At 39.4% G+C, this 19101-nt stretch overlaps 1 protein-coding gene and 1 pseudogene across 1 annotated transcript in view; one reads left to right on the forward strand and one right to left on the reverse strand.

Annotated features, from left to right (window-relative positions):
• GRHL2 (grainyhead like transcription factor 2) overlaps window positions 1–19101 on the forward strand; it is a 183207-nt gene that overhangs the window by 23963 nt on the left and 140143 nt on the right. The gene's annotated exons all lie outside the window — the stretch shown is intronic.
• Window positions 12579–13485, reverse strand: LOC129042879 (SAP domain-containing ribonucleoprotein-like; annotated as a pseudogene).

The raw sequence follows: 19101 nt of genomic DNA on the forward strand, positions 1-19101 counted from the left end.
GAGGTCCAGTGCCCATTTGCCTACTGCCTCCCTCCAGAAACCTGATGGTTTAGTGGTTGACAACTGGCAACCACAGACTGCCTCTGGGCTGCAGACATGTTGCAAATGACCCACATAGTATTTTCTTAAAATATAATTTTAATTTTTATCAAAGAAGTGTATTTAGTTCAAAATATCAAATAATACTTAAAACAACCTGTAAAAAATAGCAGTTTCCCCTACTCTTCTTTCTGATTCTGATCTCCAGCAACTGTACTGGATTTCTTTTTACTTCTTTTCCTTTTTTTTTTTTTTTTTTTTTTGAGACAGGGTCTCCCTCTGTGGCCCAGGCTGGATGGAGTGCAATGGTGTGATTATGGCTCATTGCAACCTGGATCTCCCAGGCTCAAGGGACACTCCCACCTCAGCTTCCCAAGTAGCTGGGACTACAGGCACCTGCCACCATGCCCAGCTAATTTGTAAAGACTGAGTCTTACTATGTTGCTCTGGCTGGTCTCAAACTCATGAGCTCAGGTGATCCTCCTCTCTTGGCCTCCCAAAGTGCTGGGATTACAAACATGAGCCACCACACCCGGACCTGTTACTTCTTGTTTACTTCCATATGTCTCAGAAATAAGTACTGCTATTTCTTGATCTATCATTTTACATATTATCTATTCACTTCCAACCATGAAGATAAAGGTTTGGCTCTGCCACAACCCACTTGCATGAATCAATTGTTTCTTCACTTATTGCCACCATCTGAAACCTGCTTGCATGGACTTTTAAGGCCAGTGAAAAGCCTGGGCATTTGATGGTGTGGCAGGGTGGAAAACTCGCATACCTTGGTTGAATGTTCTGGATCAAGTTCACTCCGTATCTGCAGGACAGCATCATCCTGTTCCTGTGATGGGATGCCTTTGGGTTTTAGGTCAGTCCTCTGCTTGATCATGGAGTCCTGGGGCCTCTGCTTCAATTGAGGACCATTGCTTTGGCTCTTCACATCTCCCCCTTCCACCCTCATGTCTCCTAGTCACTAGGGCTGAAAGTAAAGGGAAGCTGGGGATACTGGAGCCATGTCAATAACTCACAGTGGAAAACTCTTACGAAACTTCATCCGGGGCTTTCAGCAGTCTTCTCCCTGCCCCCTTCCCAGTTTTCCTTCCTTCAAAGGGTCTTACTGCATTTATCTCCCATTTTGTTTTCAGTTTTGCTAAGTTCCTATTCTCTGCTGGAGATGATTCATGGACGCCTCCTTCCACTCAGCCTAACCTCTGGATGGACCAGTACCCCCGGGACAACAAAGAGTGCAGGGAAAGTGTCCAGGCAGCTGCCACAATAACATTAAGCAAGCCTCTAATGGCCACCAGCGCAAAGGGCTGTGCTGTCAGTCTAGTGGACTCTTTCTGCTAACAAAATCAGGCTGCATTTTGTATTTGATTCAGCTCTGCAAGACACTTTCCTTGGGCAATATTCTAACAGTTGTTGGGGAGTCTGTGTAGTTAAAAAAATTCTCACTTTCCTCAGAGACAATGTAGACAAGATGAGGCTTTCATAGAGCATCAGACAATATAAAAAGTACAACACTGACCTTTGTTTTTTCTTCAGACTTTCATGTCCATTTGCAGTCATTTGATGCAAGCATCACAAACGTTGTAATTAAGCAGCTATAGTTCCTAGAAAGCTTTAAGGCTTTATGCTTCTTGCAACCCTACCTGACTTTCTAACAGGATTGCTTGGCTAGCACTTGCTTGATATGAGTGAACCTGGGAGAGAGAACTCCACATTTTCATGCAGCAGTGACACCAGATAGAAGAGACAGGCAACTCGGGCTCACCAGCACCTCGCTTATTCCCACTACATCACATGGCCAGCAGGACAGCCCATGTAACTGCAGGGTTCTAGAAGTTCTAGAGCTTTCAGGCTCCACACACTCTTCCCTACTGTAACACGGCTCACCCTCCTGATCTGAGACTTCATCCACAGTATAGCAGCCTTTTCCTAAATTCTTCTGTGAATCTTCCCCCATATCACATACTTCCCTGCCTCTAATAATCATATCATCTACCTCCTTGTGACTTTCTCTATTAGAAAATCATTAATCCAGCCTGGTCAACATGGTGAAAACCCATTTCTACAAAAAATGCAAAAAATTAGCCAGGCGTGGTACTGCTTGCACCTGTAATCCCAGCTACTTGGGAGGCTGAGGTAGGAGAATCACTTGAGGCCTGGAGATCGAGGCTGCAGTGAGCTGTGATTGTGCCACTGCACTCTGGCCTGGGTAGCAGAGTGAGACCCTGTCTCAAAGAAAGGAAAAAATAAATAAAATCCCTAGTATAGGGAAGGGCAGCCATTTCCAGGGTACCAGGAGTGGTACCCATACAGGATCACCTCCTCACTTGTAGGAACTCCACTTGACTTCTCCTGGTGTGTTTGGTTACAAGAATATAATACAACCATTCTGCAGGTGCCTGGTCTTCAGCTATTTTTGCCATTGCCTCCCTGCTCATCACCCATGCCACATGTTTTCTTTCTATGCACTGATCAATGTCCCTTCAACAGAACGATTCACTCCTAGTCAATGAGTTAGGTCTGTATGTATGAGATCGTTCTGTGCTGCTTCTCTTTTCTCCCATACTAGAAAGACCCCCAAGTTCTTTCCATCTCTGCTAAAGTCTGAAAGTGGATATAATGACATCTCAAAGAGTTTTCTAAGGCGTTGTCTACTCCTTTGGGCTTCTGTCCATATTGGGAGGATATTAGCAAGCACTCTACGTAATTTGTTGATTTAACTTCTGTCTCCTGTGCTGCTGTTTGTGAGGCACATTGGTACGAAAATCTCCGATTTCCCCCACTGGCCTCATCTATTGGAATGTATGGCATGGGGCTGTGCAGTTGACAAATTTTTGAGATGTCTGCACACACACATACACACATACACAATTTCTGTCCATTTTTATTAGGTTTTGTGGGAGAGTGGGTTTGTAATGCAGCCCTACTCTAATGCCTTTCATCTGAAATCTCTACTCATTTTTAGGTGTTTCAAGTTTTGTAGTCAAAGTTATCACTTTTTCTTCATTGATTTTTTTTTTTTTAATAATTTTAAGAGACAGGGTCTTGCTATGTCGCCTAGGCTGGTCTTGAACTCCTGACCTCAAGTAATCCTCCCGCCTTGGCTTCCCAAAAGTGCTGGAATTACAGGTGTGAGTCACTATACTTGGCCCTTCATTGATTCTTCCACTGTTTTTATGTTTACATAGCTATTCCCAAATCCAAGGTCAGATTAAATATTCATCACTTATTACTTGATTTTTTTTTTAAAGGGTCTCGCTCTGTTACCCAGGCTGGAGTCCAGTGGTGTGATCATAGCTCACTGCAGCCTCAGACTCCTGGGTTTAAGCAATCCTCTTGCCTCACCCCAGAGAAGCTGGGATTACAGGTGTGACACCATGCCCAGCTTTTTTTTTTTTTTTTTTTTTTTTTTTTGTATGGTTGCATATGAAACAACTAAAAAAAATTGTCTGGGATTTATTTAAATCGTCTCAAGTAAAGGTTTAATTTAAATAAGCTAACATACAAATGACCTTCATCCACATCACACACATCCCACCCTAACCCTAAGTGTATTGCAAACACACATATGTACGTATATATGAAGATATATGTGTATGTGTATGTATATTCATGTAACATATGCATATACAGATAAAAGGCTTTCTCCCTCCTCTATTCACTGCTAATAATCAATTTAAAATTGAGAATATTTTAAAATTCATGCACAGATCCAGGACTAGAGGACTTGAGTGCTTATAATTATTGTCTAATTATTGAAAAACAAATAATTAGTTCTTATTTTCCTAATAGTTCCCTTAGAAGCCCACCTAAATTTTAATCAGGCAAACCAAAGTTTAATTGGCTTTTATTATTTCCAGCATTTTAATTTTAGATCAAACTTATCATAAAGTCAATTTGTTTGCCCTATCTCCTTTTCTAGAAGGGACATCTTGTGTAAGCAACATATTTTGTATGGATTTTATACAGAATTCCAATAACTTTCTTGTGGAACACTTGTAAGTTTCTAATCTATTCTCTTATCTTTAAAGACAGAGGTGGAGTCTGACATTTTTACCATAGAGTATCTCTGTTACACAACTTTGGAGGAGATTATAGACTGATTCACGTAGTATGTGAGGTTACAAATTGAGTGAGACATAATACCCACTTGCACAAAGATTTAAAATTTAAGATGGTATCTGAATAAAGAAAATGGCAGAAAATATTGACTGCCTTGAAATAAAGAAAAGAGCTACAGAATCTTAAGGAAGACCTTATAAAGATAATTTTTCTCATTATTGAGAAAGTAATCCTTAGTTTATCCTTCCTGGGCCATTTCAGTAACTGCCTTGTTGGTCTCCTACAACCGCTTTTCTGTTCAATCCCACGCAGCAGACAGGGTGATCTTTTAAAGGTCACAAGAGAACATCTTGTGTTTTTAAAAGATCACCCTCTGTATGGATTGAACAGAAAAGAGTTTGATCAAGATGTTCCCTTCCTAAAGACCTCACATAAGTACCCTGTGCACTAAGCATACAAAATGTAAAATCCTAAAAGTGAATTACAAATCCTGGCATAATCTGGCCTCTGCTTATCTCTTAAGTTTCATCAGACACTGCCCTCTTCCTTCTTGAAACATTATGGTCCAGTTATACTGCCCTTCATTTAGTCCTTCGATTGGGAGAAGTTCCAACCTGCCTCAGGGACCTTGCACATGCTGTTCCTATAATGACATTGCTTCCTCTTTTCCTTGAGAAATTCCGTCCTCCTTCTGCAAGTCTCAATTTGTGTTTGAATAGTTTCACAGTAACCCCATCCTAAGCAGCCCCATCTCAATCTAAATTAGATCCTCCATCAGTCTGAGTTCTTCGTGATGAATAATCTAAGATAGGATTACACATGCAATACTTGTATTAGGGGAACCACCTGTAAGAAAAAAATAAGGAAGGAGCTGGCAAAGTTGGGGAGCTGTCAGACAACAATGTGAGTCTGACCTGGAGTGAAGGAGAGAGGGAGGGAATGTTGAGCAGAAACTCCCAGGACTGCTGTGCAGTCTAAAGAAGATGCAGCAGTGCCATGGGGTGGGGGTGAGGGTTTTTGAGTCAGAGCCAGCCATCAGACGAGTCCCTGTTCCCCAAGAATGCACTGCTTTGGTAGTCCTACCACACATGATCTCTGGCTGGAAGCAGCCCATGGCTAAGTGTGGTCTCCACACAAACGTGGTGATAGATTTCAGCGACGGGCAACAGGAGCCTTGGCCCATGATGCTTTCTGTGGTTAGAGGTGTTGTGAGGTGCTCCCGGCTACCACATGGTCCCCATGATATTTTCTCTTGTAGCACCCTGTACTTTTCTTCATTAACACTTGTCACATCTGCAATTGTATGTTCTTCTGTCAGAGCTTCACCAGGGCAGAGACTGGGTCTGTCTTTTTCATCGCCGTATCCCAGTGCTCAAAGCAGTACCAGCTCACAGTAGGTGCTCAGTTAAGACCTGTCGAATGAATGTGATCTTAACTTTCATGGTTTTTAAGTAGCAGTATTTCCATTATTTAACAAGACATAACTTTCATGATATGATTTTTTATTACATCTTTTTACTTGGACTTATATACTTAGGGATTAGGGCCGATTATAAAAAAAAAGTTCTCAAAATGTAATTTTTTGTTAGCTTTTAGAGAACGCTGTGGTAATAAGCTTACTTGAACTAATTAATTCATAGATGAAATGCTCCTTAATAGGAGAGACTGTATCTGGCTTGGTCAACACTGCCCCCTGCACCTAGCTCAGAGCCTGTAGTACAGCAGGAGCTCAATAAAGATTTGTTCAATGAACTGAGTGGGAAATTTAGGGCAGGGGTGTGAATGGAGGAAGAAAACTTTGGCAGGAAGCTGTTTATAACTTTGGTTTTGTCCTCATGGAAGAGTGCTTATATGTTTGCAAAACACTAATGATTTTTTAAATATATATTTTTATTATACTTTAAGTTTTAGGGTACATGGCCCCAGTGTGTGATGTTCCCCTTCCTGGCAAAGCACTAATGATTAATCAACAGTACGCAGTTAGTTCTTCATATCCAAGATTCCAAAACTGTGGGTCTAACCAACCGTATTTCAAAGACAGTCAGAAAAAAAACAATAACAATAATAACAATAAAAAATAATACAAATGAAAACAATATAACAACTATTTTCCTAGCATTTACATTGTATTAGGTATTATAAGTAATCTAGAGGTGATCTAAAGTATATAATAGAATGTGCATGGGTTATATACCTAAAATACCAGGCCATTTTATATAAGACACTTGAGCATCTGTGGGCCTGGAACCAATCCCCTGTGGATCTATGTCCTCCAGCAATTTGTCCTTGAATTATTTCAGTGTTAACAAAAATAACTGCGTAATCCCAGGGAAATGGTATAACCTCGCTGGACTTCAGTTTTCCTATTTGGAAAATGAGAAGTTTGGAGTGGATGATCATGAAGATTTCTTTGCAGCACTTGTGTGCTACAGGTCTATTCATAAACACAAAAACGAGTACCTCAGGCCATTGCCAAGCCTTACAAATATAAGTATGTTTATATGTATATATATATATATATATAAAACATCTATATCTGAGTTGTTTTGGAATTGAAGTTGCATGAAATATAACTTGCTTTTTTTTTTAACTTTAATTTCTCTTCTAAATAGGCCTTCTGGTCATAGACTGATTGGGACCACAAAGTAGAAATCTATTATTCTTTGTTTCTTTTTTTTTTTTTTTAGATGGAATCTCGCTCTGTCACCCAGGCTGGAGTGCAGTGGTGCGATTTCTGCTCACTGAAACCTCCGCCTCCCCGGTTCAAGTGATTCTCGTGTCTCAGCCTCCTGAGTAGCTGGGATTACAGGCACCCGCCACCATGCCCTGCTAATTTTTTTTTTATTTTTAGTAGAGATAGGTTTCACCACATTGCCCAGGCTGGTCTCAAACTCCTGGCCTCAAGTGATCCACCCACCTCAGCCTCCCAAAGTGCTGGGATTACAGACTTAAGCCACTGCACCCAGCCAAAATCTATTATTCTTACAAGGAATGAAAGGGGATTTTTTTTTTTCCATACAGGTGAAGAGAGAAAGGTGTACAATAAAAACCTCATTCCTTGGAGAGGGGAACTGCATAAAGATGACTGTGACTATGCTTTTATGTGTGAAGCAGAGGAAAGGAAATCAAGAATGTTGGATGCTATGGAGAGAAAATACCCAAAATTATTAGTTGCCCACCACCACCCATCTCAGCTTGTTTCTTCAGTCCAGTACTTTTATATTCCCTGAAATTTTTTTTTAAGGGGGGTGGGGGTCTCACTGTGTCACCCAGGCTAGAGTGTGGTGGCACAATCACGGCTCACTGCAGCCTCAATCTCCAGGCCTCAAGTGATCCTCCCACCTCAGCCTCCCAAGTAGCTGGGACTACAAGCATGCACCACCATGTATGGCTAATTTTTTAAATTATTATTTGTAAAGATGGGTTTTTGCCATGTTGTCTGGTTGGTCTTGAATTCCTGGGCTCAAACGATCCTCCCACCTCAGCCTCTCAAAGTGTTAGAATTACAAGTGTGAGCCACTGGCCCAGCCTTCTTTTCCATTTATATTCAGTTGCATAAGCTATATATATATTTAAAACTACTAAATAAAGACAAATCACTCACAGTCCCACCTCCAAAAGTTGCTTGTTTTGTTTTCTTCTGGTTCATAACCTTATTTGTTTTGACTCACATACTTATTGGTTTAACGCAGTTGCTACCATAATCATCAATCATCAGGTGCTTAATAGAATGCCCCACCATTTGGGTTTGTCTGATGTTTTCTCTTCAAGATGTGCCTCTTTCAGGGTGTATCTTCATCACTTGGTTAAGGTAGTAGCTGCCAGGTTTCTGCACTGAAAAATTACTGTTTTTCTCTTTCCAAATAATTGAATCACTTTGGATTGTTTATATTTTTCCAGAAATGTTCCCATTTTGTCTGTTTTCAAGTATTAGCATAAAGGGATTCACAAAATTGTCTTTTTTCAAAAGAGAATTGTCACATCTAAAATTGTCTTCCTTTTCTTTTCTAATATTTGATTATCTTTGCCAGTTTGTTAGTTTTCTTTGCCATTTCAAAGAACCAATTTTCATCTTAAATTGTCCTTTCTGTCAAGTTTTTACTTTGTTAATTTGTTTTATCTTTATTACATCCATCTTTTAAGTTCTTCAGGTTAATTCTTTTATTTTTTTCTAACACGTTGTATGCTTAGCTCTTTAACTTTTTAGCCTTTATTCCCATCTGACATAAGCAGTTAAAATATGAAATTTGCCTCTAAGTGCTGCTTTATCTATATCCCACAACATATAGTATTTTATCATGGAGTTCTAATTTTAAAAAAAGCTTCCTTTAAGAGCTGTTCTTTGACCTGTGAATATTTAGAAAACTGTTATAATTTCAAAACATATAGTCTTTAAATTTCATCTTCTTTGCTGTTGGTTTAAAATTTAACTATGTTGTGGTCAGAGAATTTGGTTTGTATTATAAGAGTTCTTTGAAATGGGTAGAGTCTTGCTTGGTGGCCTGATATTAGGTCAGTTTTCTTATGTATCATGGGTACTTAAAAAATAATACCGGCTTTTAAAAAAAATCCAATTTGAAAGTATTTATCTTTTAAAGGTAGGGTTAACCCATTTTCACATATTACAATTGCTGATATATAGAGTCTTTTTTCTATGCCATATCGTTATTTTTATTTTTGTTTATTTTTGTTGCATTGATCAATATATCTTTATTTTCGAGATGGAGTTTTGCTCTTGTTGCCCAGGCTGGAGTGCAATGGCACGATCTTGGCTCACCGCAACCTCCACCTCCCAGGTTCAAGTGGTTCTCCTGCCTCAGCCTCCTGAGTAGCTGGGATTACAGACACCAGCCACCAGGCCCAGCTAATTTTTGTATTTTTAGTAGAGACAGGGTTTTACCATGTTGGTCAGGCTGGTCTCGAATTCCTGACCTCAGGTGATCTGCCCACCTTGGCCTCCCAAAGTGCTGGAATTACAGGCGTGAGCCACCGCGCCTGGCTAATATATCTTTTTTCATTATTTTTCTCTGGTTATTTTCTAGAGCATTCCTTCTCAAATTTTTGTTCTCAGAATTCCTTTAATACTCTTAAATTATTGAAGTCCCAGAAGAGCTTGTATTTGTGTGGGTTATATCTATTGATATATATCATATGAAAAATTAAAGATAGTAAATTTTAAAAAATACTTATTTATGGCTCAATTAAAATAATAATTGTAAACCATATGATAGTTATAAAGCACATTAACATAATGTTTTATTTTATTATTATGCTTTTTAACCTTTTTTTTTTTTCTTTTTGAGATGAGATCTTGATATATTGCCCAGGCTGGTCTTGAATTCCTGGACTCAAGCAATCTTCACACCTCAGCCTCCCAAGTAGCTGGGATTCCAGGTGTGTACCACCACACCCAGCTTGAAATAACATTTTTGAAATGAAACATAACTGGTCAGGTGTGGTGGCTCATGCCTGTAATCCCAGCACTTTGGGAGGCCGAGGCAGGTGGATCACTTGAGGTCAGGAGTTTGAGACCAGCCTGGCCAACATGGTAAAACCCCATCTCTACAAAAATTACCAAAAATTAGCTGGGTATGGTGGCGCATGTCTGTAGTCCCAGCTACTCGGGAGGCTGAGGCAGAATGGCTTGAACCCAGGAGGTGGAGGTTATAGTGAGCTGAGATCAGGCCCCTGCACTCCAGCTGGGCAAGAGAGCAAGACTCTGTTTCAGAAAAATAAAACCTAAACTAAAATTTTCAAAACATATGAATTTAATGAGAAGAATAGTGTTATTTTACATTTTTGCAACTTTCTTTAATGCCTGGCTTAGCAGATGACTGCTGGATTCTCACATCTGCCTCTTCATTCAATTTATTACAAAATGTTATTTTGGTTAGAGAATCCTGCTTCACACCAATAGTTGGAAAAGGAAAATATATTTTCATATAACTAGATATTCTTTGATACCTCACCAAAATTCAAAAGTGGTAGTTTTTAAAGGTTAATTGCAATGTGGAAACTGAAATCATACACTGAACTTTCTCTGTTAGATTAAAATCTGTAGGCTTGTCTTGCACTTTGAATAGACCTTATACTTGTGTGTGATTCTATAACATCATGCATTGGCATTTGGAAATATTGGTTGACTGAGTTATTTGGATTTTCCAAATGTTAATGTGCTTCATGATACATTAGCAAAAAATTATATCCATTAACCTCATTAGAAAATAAAGTACTAGAAAGTTATCAGTAGTGGTCGATGCAAGTTTCCAAAAATTTTCTTTTTTTAAATTTTTTTTTGCTTGAAAGCTCAAATTTTACCATTGGCAACAAATACTGTCAGTTGTTTTCTGTGAAGTGATAGACTCTCACTTGGTTTATTTTTGAGAAGACATCAGCCAAACACTCAAGTCTGAACACGTAGTTTGTCAATATGTCATTCTTTCAGGTAAAAATGGAATCCCTTGAAAAAAGCAGCTAGTTTCAACTCCTACTCAAAGCATCCCACGAGTGCTTTTCCTTGAGGCAATTGCTGTATTTTTGTATGCAGTCAAAGTGCTTTACACATACTTCCTGCTTTGTCACACAGAATATTAAAAAGGTTGGTATCCAAAGTTTGAGATTAATAAAATTAATATTCTATACTGCTTCATGAAGGACATTGTCAAGTGAAACTAGCACATATTTGCTTGTTGGTTTGCTTGTTTTGTTTTTATTGTGAGTATGTGACGATAAAAATATAACACCTCAAGTATAGTTTAATGCCGCTGTCTTCATTCATGTCAGAAGCCTGAACTTTTGCCCAACATTAGTTTTATACCATTACTACAAATGTCAACAGAGGGAATGAGGCACATATATCTCAGTATTATTAGGGAAATTGTTTTAAACTCATAGACCTTTGAAAGTATCTACGGGATTTCTGTAGGTGTCTGCACACCATACTATGGAAATTGTTGCTCTTTAATTTCTATATCCTATCTTTATCCTAGTAATTGTTACCCTTGAACTTTTAATAAGCATAAACTTATCTTTTCTATAAATATTAGGAGTTAACCATTATCTATTACTCTTCTTATGTACAAAGCAAAATCAACATACTTTTTATTTTATCTCATTATTACATAAAAAATTTTTTTGTAGAGACAGAGTCTTGCTATGTTGCCTAGGCTGGCCTCAAACTTCTGGCCTCAAGCAATCGTCCCACCTTGGCCTCCCAAAGCACTGGAATTACAGCTATGAGCCACTGTGCTGGGCCCAATACATCTTTTAAACAACTCTTCTCCTATCACCTTTCAGGTGTTTCATTTTAGTTTGGTATTATCTTTAAGAATTCTTTCTTAGTGGCATACATTTCATTTCCGTGATCAGAAATCAGTTACAATTAATATTTTACTGACTTATTTGATATTCTCTGATGGCTGTATCAATTTTCTTCCTTATCCATGCATAACTTTCTTTACTTTGGCTGAAGGGACAAATTTTTCAAAAGGGGTATATGAGTGGAATCGTTTTTTAATCTTTTCACGACTAAACAGGTATTTTATTTTGCCATCACACCTAATTGATCTTTTGCTCTGTTTAAAGTTTCAGTTTCAAATCCCATTTCTCTTGTCTAGCAGCATTTAGTGATGTGGGTGAAAGTTTATTGGCTGGCGTTTCTTGTTCTGTTCTGTTGAATGTTGCTTAAGTTTTTTCCCAGTATTTGAAGCATTTTTAAATTTAATCTTCAACCCAAAAAGTTCACCAGGATATGAATAGAAGTGCCACTTTTTCATTATTCTTTCCAACACCTTGGTGCTTTTCCAGTACTCAAGTTTTTTTTCAGCTGTAAGACATTATTATTCTATTCTATTCTATTCTATTCTATTCTATTCTATTCTATTCTATTCTATTCTATTCTATTCTATTCTAGTCTTCTTTTGTGTATTCGTTTCTTCCCTTTCATCCTCTTCATTGCTTTCTTCTGTAACTCTTGTTAAATCGAACTTTATACCTGTAATAATCCTGCATACCTTTTAACTTTGTCTTATGATTTTTTGTTTGTTTAAAAACTGGACAATGCTTTGATCGCTCAGTTTATTAATTCATTTTGTGCTGTCTCTCCTATTCAGTCCTCATACAAACTTTTATTTTTATTTTAAAAATCATGTAACTTGTTTTGTGGTTCTTGTTTTCTAGTAGCCTGTGCTTGTGTTGTAGGTGCAGTAGCTTCTTTTTACCCCCATCTCTTTTCAGATTTTTTTTTTTTAACTAACAAGCAAAAAATCAAAAACAAAAACACAACAGCTTTAAGTTGGAACATCAATAAGTCAAATTGCTGCTGGAGTTCCCAGATGTAGCTGGGGTACATGTGCCCTCATTGCAAGGTGGGAGGTAGGTACGTGACTGTATATTTAGGTATATTTGTGACCGAGAAGAATCAGAGAAATGGAAACCACTGGAGAACAGAAAGCAGCATGAACTTTTCAGCAGGCAATCCCACAGCATGCGGCTCTTTTCCTATTCTTTGCCTCTGTATCCTCTGTGTTCCTTCCGGTTCCAGCTGAACCGGTGATAATTCCAAATCGCTCCTTCCTCCTTTTCAGTTTCTCACCATCTTCAGACTTTATGGAGATTGAAGAGCCATTCAAACCAAATCTTTGAGCTCTTTCCTTTAGCTTATCCAGGTTCATGATAGGTTTGTTGTTAGATGGCAGACCTTTTGTTGAAACTGAAGAAGTCCCAAACCTAGCTGCCTGGGCAGTTTTCTTACTTTACAGGCTCACAGGTACATGGACTCGTTCAGCCCTCTTCTGCGTTCTCTCCACCTGTGGTATTTCAGATGTAATTTTTACCACTTTCTTCTCTGCTTCCACATCAACAGTTTTTTCAGGGAGTTCTTCCTCTTTGACAGGGATTTCTATGGGGCTTTGTTTCTTCTTTCTCTGTTTCATCTCCCAGTACTTCTTCATTTGCCTCTTCAGCATGCCCTGAAAGATATGCCTGGAGCCAGCACTTTGGGAGGCCAAGGCGGGCAGATCATGAGGTCAGGAGTTCGAGACCAGCCTGGCCAACATAGTGAAACCCCATCTCTACTAAAAATGCAAAAATTAGCCTGGCATGGTGGCACGCACTTGTAGTCCCAGCTACTCGGGAGACTGAGGCAGGATAATCGCTTGAACCCGGGAGGCGGAGGTTGTGGTGAGCCAAGATTGAACCACTGCACTCCAGCCTGGGCAACAGAGTGAGACTCCCTCTCAAAAAAAAAAAAAATGCCTGGAGCCTTTTGATGGCATCTTGTTTCATTTCCTTGGTCTCCAAACCACAGGCAAGACATTCTTGCTTTAGTTCAGCAATCTTCCACTTATGGTGCACCACCGTCTTGGTTGCCATCTTGTTACCCCTCACTCCAGTAGGCCCCTACCCACTGCCTCTCAAGTATCTTTCTTTTAACATTATTTTCTGTATCTAGCATTAATTATTTTCCTCATAAATAACCTTTTTTGCTCATCTTGGGGCTTCTCTTTTACTCATGTAAGGTTTCCTTAAATTTCCATAAATTCTTAGTTCTCATATTAAAAGTGTAGAGTTAGACTGAAGACCTTTCAGCCCTGGCAGGGGGCTGCTCTCTTGATGGAAGCTCTAGCCACAGGCTCTGAGGGTGCCTGGAGGGTGCTTTGTATATATACAAGTGAGGCCCAGCAGGGCAAGCTGGGGGTTAGACACATGAAAGGACTTTCCTGTTGCTTTAAGCTCATGTTTTTTGTCTGTTTCCTTTGTGGCAGTTTGAAGTTACTCTAGGTATTTTACCATGTTATTTCTCTCTCTGGCCCTAGGAACCCCAAAGGCGGACTCCTCTGTATTTAAGAAGCCAACTAATGTTATAGTTAGTTCCGTTGGGCACACTGTACAGGAACTGGCTTGGCCATAGGCACTGAAGACTTGAGGTTTCCAAGCTCAGAGAGAAAAACAGTCCTCAAGCACACATTAACCCTTCCTGCACCAAAGGTGGAGTGCAGCCTTCTCAACTCTGGCTTCTCCTTTATTCCAGTCTCTTCTGCTTTCTATCTCCTAGAATTGTATTAACATTTCTTTTCCATATTGGCTGTAAACATTAGAGATAAACCCATGAAATGGTGTTTAAATGGAAATCGGTCCTGCAGGCTTGTAAAGTGCTTTTGTGCTTTCTCTCTTACTGCTAGAGATTCAACTGCTGTAAATTTCCTCAGAAAAACTCTCTTTTTAATTTTCAAAGCTAATTTGGTTATAACATAATTCTTTCCTTTAAAAATCATATTTTTGTTTGCTCTTAAATATAATAGTTCCCTTATTTCCCAATTCTTTAATCTATATTTCTGTTACATGAATCATTTGCTATCATTTTTCTGCAGGACATTTAAAAATAGATGACCTCTAGTTGTATTATGCTAAAGATAAATTAGGACTTGCTACCCATCACCCCATTCAATTCATTCAATAAATATGTGTTGCCTGCCTTCCTGCCTGATAGATACTCTCTAGAATGTTCCAGGACCTTGGAATTCTACAAATAATGTAAACTTGTTGTCTTTCTTCAGGGAGCTTACAAACTCCCCTTTTGCATAATTTCTCTATTACTCTGAATTTGGATATCATCCCCTGTTATATTGGTCTTTTGTATCCTGTCTGTTTATGAGTTTTCCCTTTTCCACTAACTTTTTTCTAATTGTGAAAATAGAGCATGGTCAAGAGTAGGAAATAGGGAAGGATGCATAAGAACTCAGGCTCCGAGGTTGTGCGTGGTGGCTCACACCTGTAATCCCAGCACTTCGGGATGCTGAAGCAGGCAGATCACTTGAGCTCAGAAGTCCAAGACCAGCCTGGGCAATGTAGGGAGACCTTGTCTCTACAAAAATAAAAAAATTAGTCAGGCATGATGGACCACTCTGGAGGCTGAGGTGGGAGAATCACTTGAGCCTGGGAGTTTCAGGTTGCAGTGAGCCATGATTGTACCACTGCACTCCTCTAGCCTTCTAGCCTTCTAGGCTGGAGGACAGAGCAAGACCCTATCTCAAAAAAAAAAACAAAAAAAAAAAAACGGAGAACTCAGGCACTTGGATGCAATGCTAATCAAATGCTGACTGCTACCTGAACCTGGGCAAGTTACTTAACACTCTATTCTCAATTTACTCATCTGTATGAAGGGCATGATATCCATATCTGACTCTAAGTTTATTATTAACATAAGGAATACATGAGTTAAACCCATGTGAGGGGCTTAGAACATTAGCTGGCATATAGTGGATGCTCAATAAGTAGTATGATGTTATTATTGAAGATTACTTGAAAAGTCAAAAAGTAGAAAGGAGAAAATAAAAATTCACCTATAATCATTGTTAACATTTTAGATTTTGATTTACACACACACCCCCCCCCCACACACACACTAACCAATTTTAGTCATTTCATAAGTTGCCATCTCTACAAATTCTCTCCATTTTTTAAATTCTTTTCTTGTCCTCTTCCTTTCACTTTCTATTGTGATATCCTTCTCATTGTTTATAGAGCTCAGTGGGTTACCTTTCCTGTAGCTCTTTAGTTTTATTTCTAATCCTTTTACTTAATAGGTGAAGTAAGAGTGTGCTTAGGGCACTACAAAGCTGGGGCTCCCGAGAGGGGCGGGGGAGAGAGAGAGAGAGACCATGCTTCAAGCAGTAGATCAGTATATTTTGCAATCAGTATCTAAAATGAAACCATCTTAATTTCAATGGACATAAATTTTGTTTTACAGTTTATTGTTTTTAAAAACTATGGACTTTATGTGGTGGAGGGCATTATAATATTTTCACTGAATTAATCGAATCTTCTCTTTCCTGAGCATAGCCATCTTTAACGTGAAGCTATCAATATCATCCTGGGCTTATGGATTCATTTCACTTCTAACATGGAAAGTATCTGTTATCTCTTGTGATTTGCCTCTAGCAAGCACTAAAAAGAGGGATATTGCTGAAAGCAACTAGCAGTCAAACAATCATTTTTGGCATTTAAATTGTGACATTAACCCTGCGTAGGAAAATTGGTTCATTAATTTCCATTTGAAAGTCTTATTCTGTTAATAGGAAAAAGGCCAATATTCCAAAAGAAAAAAGTAATTATCACATTTTGAAACTTTGCTCTTTCATTTTTAGTCTGAATATGGTCATTTTTTTGCTAGGGAGATGAAGTGATTACCTAAGTCAGTAATCAGCTGTAGTGAATCAGCTACAAGAAAATGAGACCAATCTCAAGTGCTCAAGACTCAGAATATAAACTATTTAGACAGTAGAATTCAGCTGGGCGCAGTGGCTCCTGCCTGTAATCCCAGCACTTTGGGAGGCCAAGGTGGGCGGATCACGAGGTCAGGAGTTCAAGACTAGCCTGACCAACATGGCTACTAAAAATACAAAAATTAGCTGGGCCTGGTGGCATGCACCTGCAATCCCAGCAACTCGGGGAGCGGCGGAGGGGGGGGGGGAGGAGGGGGTGGGCACTGAGGCAGGAGAATTGCTTGAACCTGGGAGGTGGAGGTTGCAGTGAGCCGAGATCATGCCACTGCACTCCAGCCTGGGGGACAGAGCGAGACTCCATCTCAAAAAAAAAAAAAAGAGAGTAGAATTCATGTGCTCTCAAGATAAAGGCTATGCTTGTGTGCGTGTGTGTGTGTGTGTGTGAGAGAGAGAGAGAGAGAAAGAGAAAGAGGTGGGGGAGAGGGCAGTTGAGAGAGTACATAGCATGAAATCCTGGAAATTATATAAATGTTTCACTACTTCTTCTTAAGGAAAGGGTAGTGGGTAGAAATTTTTTTTTGCCCCTAAGTCAAGTCAGTGAAGTCAGTGTTGGGAATGATGGACAACAGGTAGATGAAAGGAATTCTTAATATCAGGCCTTTGCTGATTGAAGTTTAGCCTTCCCCTCCAGTTGCTTCAGGTCTAAATGTAAATATCCTTGGTTTCCTAGCTCACATTTAAGAAGAATAGAAGAATGAATCTCCACTTTTTTTTTTTAAATTCGAAGGGGAGAATTAAGAGGGAGGAGAAAGATAGTTCAAATTGGATTGATGCTTATTAAATTAAATTTATAATTATGCTTCCTAAAATCAAGGCAACTTACATTTGCAGAGCACTTTATAGCTCAAAACCAACTTTACAAATATGCTGTGAATTGATTTTATGAAAACCTGAAGAATGCATCTCCTCCCATTCTCTTATTAATATTTTAAGCCACAACTTTTACTTCAATTCCTCAATGGCAATGGAGCTTTTATTCATTCATTCAACAGATGTTAATTGACTACCAAGTATGTTGCAGGCACTGTTCAAGGTGCTTGTGATACATTCATGAACAAAACAACCCCAGCCTGTGGAGCTTAGGTTCTAGTGGAGGTAGACAGACAAGGAACATTGACTATAATAAAAAAGTAAGTTACATTGTGTTTAAGGAGGTGATGGCTGTTATGGAAAAAAAAAAAGAGTTGAGAGCTGGATAAGGGAGGTAGAAAGTTTTAAAGGAATTGGAAATTCCAGCATGGGTGGAGGCAGGTTGCTGCATTAAATAGGGTAGTCAGGTTAAGTCTCATTAAGGTAAGATTTGGACAAAAGCTTAAAGGAGATGAGAGAGCTAGCCTTAGGTATTTGGGGGAAGAACATTCTGGGAAGATGAAACAGCTGAAGTCAAGGCCTTAAGGTGGGACCAGTGCAGCAAGATGAGAATGAGTGAGAAGGAGAGTATGGGGAGAATAGACTGTAGAAGTAAGGGACCCATGATCCTGGGGGACCTGGTAGGTCATTGTAACAACCATCACTTCTATTCTAAAGGAAAAGGGGAGTCATTACAGAATTGAGCATGAGAGGGCATGATGTGATTTCGTTTCAATGGGATTTCTCTAGATGCTGTTTTGTTGAGAATAGACTGGAAAGGAGGGAGGGGGTAATCATAAAAGCAGGGAAACCTATTAGGAAACCGTATTCATTTTCTATTCCTGTGTAACATACTGTCTCAAAACTTAGCAGCTAAACTAGCATACATTCATGATCTCATGCACTTTCTGAGGAATCTGGGAGCAGCTTAGCTGTGAGTTTCCGGCTCAGGGTTTCATAAGGTGGCAGTCAAGTTGTCATCTGGGTTCATAATTGATTCAAGACTTGACTCAGACAGGAGAGTCTACTAGGCTCACTCACCTGGTTGTGAGAAGCCCTCAGTTCCTCACTGGCTGTTTGTCAAGGCTTCAGTTCCTTGCCAAAATATGCCGTGATATGGTAGTTTGCTAGCGCAAGGGGATGGGGTGGGAGTAGGGGAGAGACTTACAAAGATGTAAGCTGCAGAGTTTTATTATCTAACTCTGTAGTAATATACTATCACTTCTGCTATGTGCTGTTGGTCATATAGACCAACCCTGGTCCAGTGTGGGAGAGGACTCACAGGGGTGTGAATTCTAGGAGTCAAGGATCAATGAGGGCCATATGGGAGGCTGGCTACCACAGAGACAGTGCAATAATCCAAGTGCAAGATGATGGTGGCTTGGACCAGGGTGCTAGCTGTGGAGGTAGTGAGAAGTGGCCAGAGTCTGGATATATTTTGAAAGTAGAACCAATGGGATTTTCTAATGAAGTGGATGTAAGAAAATGAGGAATCAAGTATGACTTCAAGTATTGCAACTATAAGGGTAGAGTTTTTACCAACAGAGACAGGAAAGGCTGAAGGCAGATAAGGATTTAAAGTGTTGTGTGGTGGTGATTGAAGAGCAGATGTTTGGCTTCCCTATATTATTTATCTTGCTCTTCTCTAATCCTCATCACGGGCCAATTAGAGGGCACTACTCTGTGTCTAGTGCTCTGCTAGGTGCATCACATGCATTTCTCTCATTTAATTTATCAGCTCTTTCACAAATGAGAAAGCTAAGATCCAGACAGGTTGCATCACCTGTGCTATGTGATAGGGCTAGTAAGTTCTATATGATAGGGATTTGACTCAATGATCATCTTCTGTGGTCAG

The sequence above is a fragment of the Pongo pygmaeus genome, chromosome 7 (genome assembly GCF_028885625.2).
Source record: "Pongo pygmaeus isolate AG05252 chromosome 7, NHGRI_mPonPyg2-v2.0_pri, whole genome shotgun sequence".
Taxonomy (NCBI): Eukaryota; Metazoa; Chordata; class Mammalia; order Primates; family Hominidae; genus Pongo; species Pongo pygmaeus.